We start from the raw sequence: 9,197 nt of genomic DNA, 5'->3' as shown, positions 1-9,197 counted from the left end.
TGCTTTGAGATACATGAGAAATATATGTTTGCTCTAGGTATAGAATTTAATAATTTCCAGGCCCACTGAAAATACGCTGTGCAACAGAATTAACCTACTTCTATTTATTCAGTAAGAAATTATTCTGAAAAGGGAGTGGAAGTACAGGATTAATGTCATTTTCAGCCCCAGTTTATGAAACAAGAAACTGTCATGCCCATTTTACAGAGAGGAAATTGAAGCCATACATTGTGGTTTGCCACTGAAGGCAACTTTTTAACACCTGATATTGGAACTTGCTTATCTTTACCATCAAGAATTCAGGGTAAGGGGAAGGAAGTCAAAGCAGGGTAAAAAAAAATCAATTTACTTTGTTTTTAAAATATAGCAATTTCATTCTAACTTTAGCTGAGGTATAAACAGTTCTCATAGGAAAAGGGAAAAATCATGCAAAAACATATTCTTTCAGCCCCTGAAAGATTACAAAGATTACAAAGCAGGTCTAAGTTAACAAATTACATGTTTCATTTCTTTTACCTCATGTGTAGATGGGCATCCTTTGGTATCCCAGTATTTGCTGAACTATAATTCCCACATGACAGGAAGGATTGCTGGGTGTTTCAGGAATATCTATGGAAGAGGACTGTAGATTACTTAATCATACAGCCTTGGTCATTCCCATCTAACATCTGCTTCTAAATGTTTGAATGTTTTGTTTATTCATTTATTTACTTAAAGTATCTTCTGAATATTTGAATGATAGCAGTAACCTGTAATAAATCGGAGCCTGATTATTGTAATTCTGAACAGAACTACATATGAAAAAAAAGGGAGATTCCAGCAGGATTTCCCACATGTATAGAGATTTAGTATAAACAATTATTCTTTTTGGTGGCAATGTTCCCTGTTTTTTCTTCTCCTTCCTCTACATGACAATCCTTGTTTCTGTTTTTCAGAACACACTATGAATCTTTTGAAATCCACTATGTTTTATTCAAACTACCTGGGGTTCTTTGAAAAAATAATCTAATTTCAAACAAGTTAGAAAGTCAGTGCCACAACTTTTTCCAACTAATATAGTTTCTTACTGAATCCCTCCTTACTATTCTCAATCCAGTTAAAGTTTGCGTTTAAGTGTGAATGTTGTGAGATCCCAGTTTATGTGATGAATTGGATCTGCTCTAAAGGCCACCAACTAACATTGTCATCCAATGTTTGCAACCATTTTTAGAAGGAAGTGGTTTTATACAACTGGGTTTCAGTTAACATTAGCATTAGTGTTTCTGCAAAAAAAATGTAAGCACTGCCCTTTGCTAAGTTTCTGTGGGCCCACATCTTTTTTGTGAGTGAACATTCAAGGCAGCTCAGCAGTGAAGCTTAGAAGTGAATGGTTTCACCAGCTACAGAAATAGATGATCACAGAAGTCAAAGGTTATATTTATTAGTCATTCTAACAGCACCAATAGCTCAATCTTCCATGGATTTTCCCAATATTCTCCTAAAACTGTTTAACCATTGGGGTTTGATATGTTTCATTACAGCACATTTCATTAACAAAAATGCATACTGTGTGAAGAAGCTATCTAAGTTTAGTTCTGAAACTGAAAAAGAGAAATGTTAGAATCAGAGGGTAGTAGGGCATTTTGAACTAACCATGTCAAGTAAAAATACTTGATGTCTGTAGATTTATCAGTTGCATTTTTACACCATAAATAAGCCATCATGTTTTGTACACCCTACTTCCAGCAGCTTCGGCAATAGTGAAGGAATTGATGCAAGTTATATTTCAGAAAGATCTGATGGAACATAGTTCCTTCATTTTGTTGAGTTTCTATCTTAACTCCATCATCCTTCTTTTTTAACTTTTGGCCACCCTTACCCCAGTTTTATTCCTTCCCTATATTTGGGTTTTGTTTTCTTTCTTAGCAGGTGTTTTTAGACAGGTATGGAATACCCCCCTTTTTTTTTAGAATTAACCTTCTGAAATCCTGAAAAGTATTTGGCCCCTCGTTAAAGTTGGAGTATTTCCAACAGTTTCTAGGTTGAATGGGTTCATTAAATTATTGAGGGAAATCCTTGAATGTCCTCCATGAAGTCAAAGAGATGAATAATGTACATATTTATCCATAAACAGGAAATAAAATTCAACAGGGAAATGGTTTACAGTATATAGCAAAGTAGAATTCTAGCCAGTTACTTTGTGCGAGGTGGCTGGCTTGTTCTGTGGAGAAAAGTAAAACATACAAGTCTTGCTAAAGGTTCATTTTAATTCTTTATAACATGTTACTCTCAAGCACCTCCCCTCCAAAAAAAGGACTCATTCTTCTGGCCTTTGGAGACTTTTGCTTTGGAGCTTGATACTTTTGGAGCTTGTGATTGCAAAAAATATTGTATTGTGTTGTCATGCACTTGCGCTGAAGTAGTTTGCTCTAAACCAGAGTTTTTGAAACTTGATGACTTAAAGATTATGGACTTCAATTCCATAATTCCCAAGCCACAATGTTACTATGTCTGAAAAATATATACTTATCCAAACTGATTCTAAGATCTGCTCTTCCCTGATGGGATAAACAAAAATAGATGCAATCTCTTCTCACCTCACTCATCCCTACACCAGCAGGATCGGTTGTCACACAACTTACAATTTTACAATGGGATGAAGTTGGCTGAATTTCACCAAGTTGGTAGAGAGTTTTTCAAGTCATGCTTTTTTTTTCAATCAGAATTTTATCAGCCAAAATGAAATTTTGCATGTATATGTTAGTCAATTGCAACTGTTGTGGCAGTTGACACTCCCCTCCTTTTCCAGGTGAGTGGAAATCCTTTCCAAGCATTGCAATTAGTCCCTAATAGCTAATCCCCACTTTAATTACACATTCATGTTGTATGGGAATGCCAGACCTTCATAATATAGGTAGTTCTCGACCTATAGAATAGAATAGAATACTTTATTGGCCAAGTGTGATTGGATACACAAGGAATTTGTCTTGGTGTAAATACTCTCAGTATACATAAAAGATACATTTGTTAAGAATCAAGAATCATAAGGTACAACACTTAATGATAGTCATAGGGTGCAATTAACAATCAAATCATACTAGGAAACAGTCAATATAAATCATGAGGATACAAACAACAAAGTTACAGTCCTACAATCACAAGTGGGAGGGGAGGGGTGATAAGGAGTGATGCAAAGATTAACAGTAATAGTAGTGCAGACTTTGTAATAGTTTAACAGTGTTGAGGGAATTATTTATTTAGCAGAGTGATGGCTTTTGGGGGGAAAAAACTGTTCTTGTGTCTAGTTGTTCTGGTGTGCAGTGCTCTATAGTGTCGTTTTGAGGGAAGAAGTTGAAACAGTTTATGTCCGGGATGTGAGGGGTTGACTACAACCTGAACTAGAATTTCCATTAATAACCAAAGAAGTTGTTAAGTGAGTTATGTCTGATTTTACAACCTTTCTTTGCAGTAAATCACTGCAGTTGTTAAATGAATAATTAAACAAATTTTTCTCTCCCCAAGGGACTGGGTGATTGTTACTTCTTAACTTTTTAGTGCATCCATTCTTTTGCAAATACTTTTTAGGACAGGTTTCCTACACAGAAAGCTTTAACTGGTAAGTTGGAGGAAAATCATTTTTAAAAAAGAGATATTTAAGCTCCATAATCAAAGATTACGACATGTAGAAAACCTTCAAAACAGGATTGTAAATGTATGTGTAAACAGAAGGTGATATTAAATACTTCCTGCTTCAAGGTCATTTTAGTTCATTATCATCTGATACAGTTACCTCTGATTTCCTCTGGAGAGAGAAATCTTAAAAAACCACCATCTACATGTACTTCCTAGCACCTCTTGAATATATTTCATATGGGAATCTTTTTTTTCTGCTCCATAATTAACCATCTGTTATTCCACTGGAATACAAGTATGGTGCCATTTACAATTGGTTTATTCATTTTCTTCATCAGAATAACAAGTGAAGCTTTGGATAATTAAAGGAATGTATTATGTTACAGGGTTTAGATACAAATAGGAGCTGAAGCAAATGTTTACAGTTCAGGAAGAAAAGCAACTACACCTTCTGAGTGATCAAGCCAACTAAACCCTTTGTCAACAGTTCAAATGATGAACCCGTGGCAATAAATGATAAAAACACTGAAAAGGAATCACCATTGTCCTGGAAAGATCCACTTCAAGGGCACAAAAGAAAGACAACTCTGCAAAGAATCTCTTCACTATATCCCATCCTGTGTGTATGGTGTGTTATAGAGATGTGAGGTGTGTGTTGTAAATGTATTTACAAGTCTACATTTTGAGTGTGTGTGTGTGTGTGTGTGTTTGTGTGTGTGTGTGTGTTTCAGAGTCCCTGAAAACAGACTGCATGCCTATAATACATAGGGCAATTAAAATGAAATGTTGAGAAGGCACTTGAAGATTCCATTTTTTATTTTTTTTTTTCTTTATCAACCAGTGCTTATTTTTCCTGTCTTTGATGTTTCTGCCTCTGACAAGCTTTGCTCTGCAGATAAAGCAGCACTGTGCCCAATCTGAAATGTAAACCAACCAGAGGTGGGCTTCAAAAATTTTAGCAAAGGGTTCTCTGCCCGGTTGCTGGATGGGTGTGGCCATGGTGGGCATGGCCTAGTTGGCCTCCTGCACCATGGCAGGGGGGGAGGGCATTTTTGCCCCCCCTGGGCCCTGAAGGCTTTTCTCAAGTCTCTGGGAGTACAAAAACAGCCTCCCTGGGCTCCAGAGGTTCTCTCGAAGCTGGAAATGGCCCATTTCCAGCTTTTCCGAACTTCCAAGAGGCCTGTTTTTTTCCCTCCCCAAGCCTCCATGTGCACCCTGGACTTACCTGCATCCAAAACAGGCTGTGTAGGGACTCCTGGGAGGGGAGGGTTAAGGTGGGAGGGGCCAGCCAGGAGTGGGATTTGGGGGTTCTCCGAACTGCACAGAATCTTAGCTGGGGGCTCTCCCGAACCCCTTTGAAACCCCAGCAGCCCACCCATGAAACCAAGACATAAACTGGCACAAAGCTAGATGTGAGCCGAAAGGGACAAAAAAGTGGCTCTCTGAGTGTTCATTCATTACTTGTAGGAGCCTCAAACTCATATAGCTAATAGCCAGGGAAACTGACTGCTGGGCTTCAGCAAGATCCGTATAGTGACACACTTCAAAGTAAACTATATAGTGGGTGACACCCCCCTTTACTTGCCCCCAATGATTCTGTCTATCAACTATACACCAACTTTGGCATGGCTACACTGTTTGAGGTGTCCTAAAGTTCCTGTTAAACCTGAACCAGGAAACTCTGCTTTAAGATCAACCACTCAAAATGAGATGCAAGATTCCTCGTGATAGCTACCTGAGTAGCCATTCTATTTTATTCACTGCTTTGTATTCATCCCAATTCACTGCATTAAGACCAACTCATTTGACACTGATGGCTACACCTGCATTTTCTTTCTGCCTGTGGCATACACCCTGCTCCTTTTCTAGGTCCGTTCTGACATAATATGTACACCCCAAAGCAATGGTGCATTGGTATAAGGTTGTTTTGGTCACTTTGATTAAACCAGGAAGTTTCTGGAGTTACCCGTATCTAATAAATATGAAAATAAGATTGCCGAGATTGTTGTAGGAGATGACCAGATTGAGCCTGAAGGAGGAATCAAATGTATCATCAGTCTCAAGTCCCTTCGTGCTCACAAGAGATCTTAGTCCAGCCCACCTTGAATTCCATTGAATCTTATCTACCACCAATTTGCTTTGACCATTAATGGTTCAGGTTCTTGTAAAGAACTTAAGTTCACAATAAATCTTTATATTCACTTGAATTGCCTGGATTTTCTGATTTGCCTGATTTCCCTGGAATTAGATGGTGGTTTTTCCCTGTTTCTCTGTTAACAGAATTTCCACTTGTGGGGGAGGGGGGGGGATCTTCATGCAAGAGAATTTACTTGTATTGAAGAAAGGAAAAGAAAAAAGAAGGCAGGATTTATATTTGGTCCTGACCTTCATGAACGAAGCATTATGGGTAAGGAAGCCTTGCTACATTGGTCAAATGTAATAATAAGACAATACCCTTAATAGAATCAGAAGGTGGCAATTAGGAAGCAAACATTTGCACCTTCTTCTGATCAAATCTTAAATTAAAAAGAGGATATGATTTTAAAAAGCTATAGACATTGCTTTTTTAAGCATTTAATGAAGAACTGAAGAAGCACTGTACTAATATAATTGGACTAGTTTGGGAACTCAGGACAAAGAAATGCAAGTGTTTGTTCACCTTTGTGAGACTTTAAAAAAATTGCCAGCAATTTTGAGCTGAATTTGAGTCTTGATGATTTCATGAACATCTTCCTTTTGTCTTCTTGCCAAGAGGAAATAAGAATCTTGAAGACTGGAATAAAAACTTCCTTTTTACGACCCTATAATCCCTATTCAAGGTAGAGTCAGGGCAACTGAATCGAGATGAGCATTTACTGGCCAGATGCCCTTCCTGATGCCTATGAGGAGTTTGCAACAGACTTTTTTTTCTTTATACCCTGATAGAGAAACATCTGCCATTACCTAGGATTGAACTCTCAACCTTCCAAGTGGGAAATGAGTGTCTTCACCTCTAAGCCACCATACTGCTCTTTCTTGAAGACTGAAATGATCTCCCAAAATAAATTTCTTACAAACTAGCATCCAAGAGGGAAAGACTGCATACTAACAAAAAGGGGGATTGTCTTGAGAAGATACATAATTGTTCCTCAGAACTCCACTTCTTGCATATGTCATCTAGAGAGCAATACATCAGGAAACTATTGAAGATGAATTTCTAAGGCTTCCATTTTTTTAGTGTCATCAAAACTATAGTTTCACAATGGAATGGAAACTCTAAAAAGTCTGCAATTAGGCCTGAGATCTAAGACAAGGTTATAGTGGACTCATACAGATAGATCTAAACTTTTGACTCAAAATTCCAATGTCCAGACCCACATCATTGTCATATAACAGCTTTTGGAGCCTTCAGGAACTGGTCTGCTGTTTGTCATGCCCCTGTTGGAATCTGATTCGGAGAGGGAGGCTGAGCAGCTGATAGGAAGTGGGAGTGTGGCTCCATTGTCTGTGGAAGAAACTGGGGAAGGGCAAAGGCTGGCTCGGCAGAACATGGGAGAGTTAGAGCAAGGGAGAGGAAATTCAGAGGAAGACCCAGGCCCATCCCCTCTTCATCCTAGGGCACGCAGAGAGGAATGGAGAAGGGAGCAACATGAGTTGCAAGGATTATGGGGGAAGAAAGGGTCCTGAATCCCTCATTAGCTGCAGCTGGGAACACAGTGTTTAAAAAGGGAAGCTGCACACAGCAAAGTTGTTGAGAGCAAATCGTGAATTATCTGGTATTGTCGAGGCTAATCTGGGTTCTTTGCATCTTCCCAGCTGTGTATGTTTTCCTGAGCTTTCAAGTCTGTAATTCCTCCTCTGCCCTGTCAAGATAATTACTGCAGTGTAGTTTGTGTGGATTTTTATTTACAGTTTGTATGTACTTTGTTTTCAGATTGAACTTCCTCCACTTAAAGACTGTTCTTGGGGGAGTTTTTTCTCCAGCCAAAGATAACCTGGACATTGGGGGCAAAGCTGGAGGTATTAAAGGGACATTTCTTGCTTATTTGACTGTGTTGCCTTTGTGCCACACCTCAGGTCATCACACTGTCATCTGTCCAACTAGTGAATCCAAAATAAGAAAACACTCTTGGGAATTTTAAATTCCCCAGAGTAAAACTTCATTAGATACACCATTTTGGTACTGAAGAATCCAAACCAATTCTGGTTTTCTCACACAAAAGCTTGCTTAATTAAACAATAGCTTCCCTTTATCCCCACCCCAGAGTGATCACATTTGTCCAATTATGAGACATCCTTTTGTTATGGGAACAGTCCATCTCTTTCTCAAGCACCTGCAGTGGTGACCTTGATGGTTGCCAGGCTCTCACAATCAGTCTCAGCATTCTATTTCACCCTTTCCTCCCCCAGTTCATTGTCAAGTTGAAAAACATTAAGATTTGAAAGAAGCAAAGCAGTTCAATCCTGACACCTGCATTTATGGTCTTTTGCAGTACAGTGCAGTCATGTGATCATGATTTATATGTTTGTTTGTTTTTAAAGGAAACTGATATTTACTTCCAATTTCCAGTGAAACTGCCTCACAGTGAACCATGGGTTAGTTCAATGACCATTTTACAAGTATTTAGTTTACAACTACTGCATTCATTAATGACCACTGCAAAAAACTGGGTCCAATCTTGTGGTGCCCATCATGACCATGATGCCATGGTTGTGAGGCTCAATCACAATCATAATTGCAATCATTAGCCTCCAAATAAAGAATATACTGCTCAGGGTATCAATCATATAAGGTAAATTAGACTGGGAGAGAGTGATTGTTCAGAATCAATCACTGAACTTCCATAGCTGAGATTGAAGTTGAGCCTAGGTCAAAGATCAAAACCATTATATCTCACATGAAGACATTAGCCAAATATATTGAATTTATTTAAAGCTCACAGATTTGCCTGTATTACGCTGCTTGTGTTCAATTTTCCCCAGTAGTAGGAGGAGGCAAGACTGGATCAGAAAGAAACAACAATCAAATTCTAATTAAACTCAGGCCTGTTCATTCCTTCAATAGCAATAACCATCCAGAGCACAAATTGAGCTACATTTATAGGATAAGTGACTACAAACAGATTACCCTTCTGATCACATAGTTGTAACTCATTACAAATCAATAGGGTGCTAAATTAAAACCTGCTCATTTATATCTGACAGATTATGTCCTAGGACAAAAAGAGGCAATATTAATCCCCTCTGGCTATAATAATAATCAACAAATGCTGATGCTTTCCCCCACCCTTTCAGATCATAAATCGCTATAACATGAACTAAGATTTCAGAGAAACGTGGCTTGAATAGCAAGCAGATGCTGTTATTTCTAGGGATATCTTAAGCAGAATGGAGAAAGAAATTTGCTGAATAAATAAAGTTCATGCTGATGATGCAACTACTGAATGGTGAGGTGTACGTGAACTCTTGCACAAAAAAACCGCACACTTCAAATCAGCTGCTTTTGAAATTGAGAGACTTCCTTCTCTACTACTGTGGAAACCAGAGTCAATAAGACATCTCCAGCAAAAGTATAATTGATCGGATAGCTTTAGTGCCTTAGGAAT

This window comes from Pseudonaja textilis, chromosome Z (assembly GCF_049901715.1).
Source record: "Pseudonaja textilis isolate UNSWEBS1 chromosome Z, rPseTex1.2, whole genome shotgun sequence".
NCBI classification, from domain to species: Eukaryota; Metazoa; Chordata; class Lepidosauria; order Squamata; family Elapidae; genus Pseudonaja; species Pseudonaja textilis.
Note: the sequence above shows the minus strand (reverse complement) of the source record.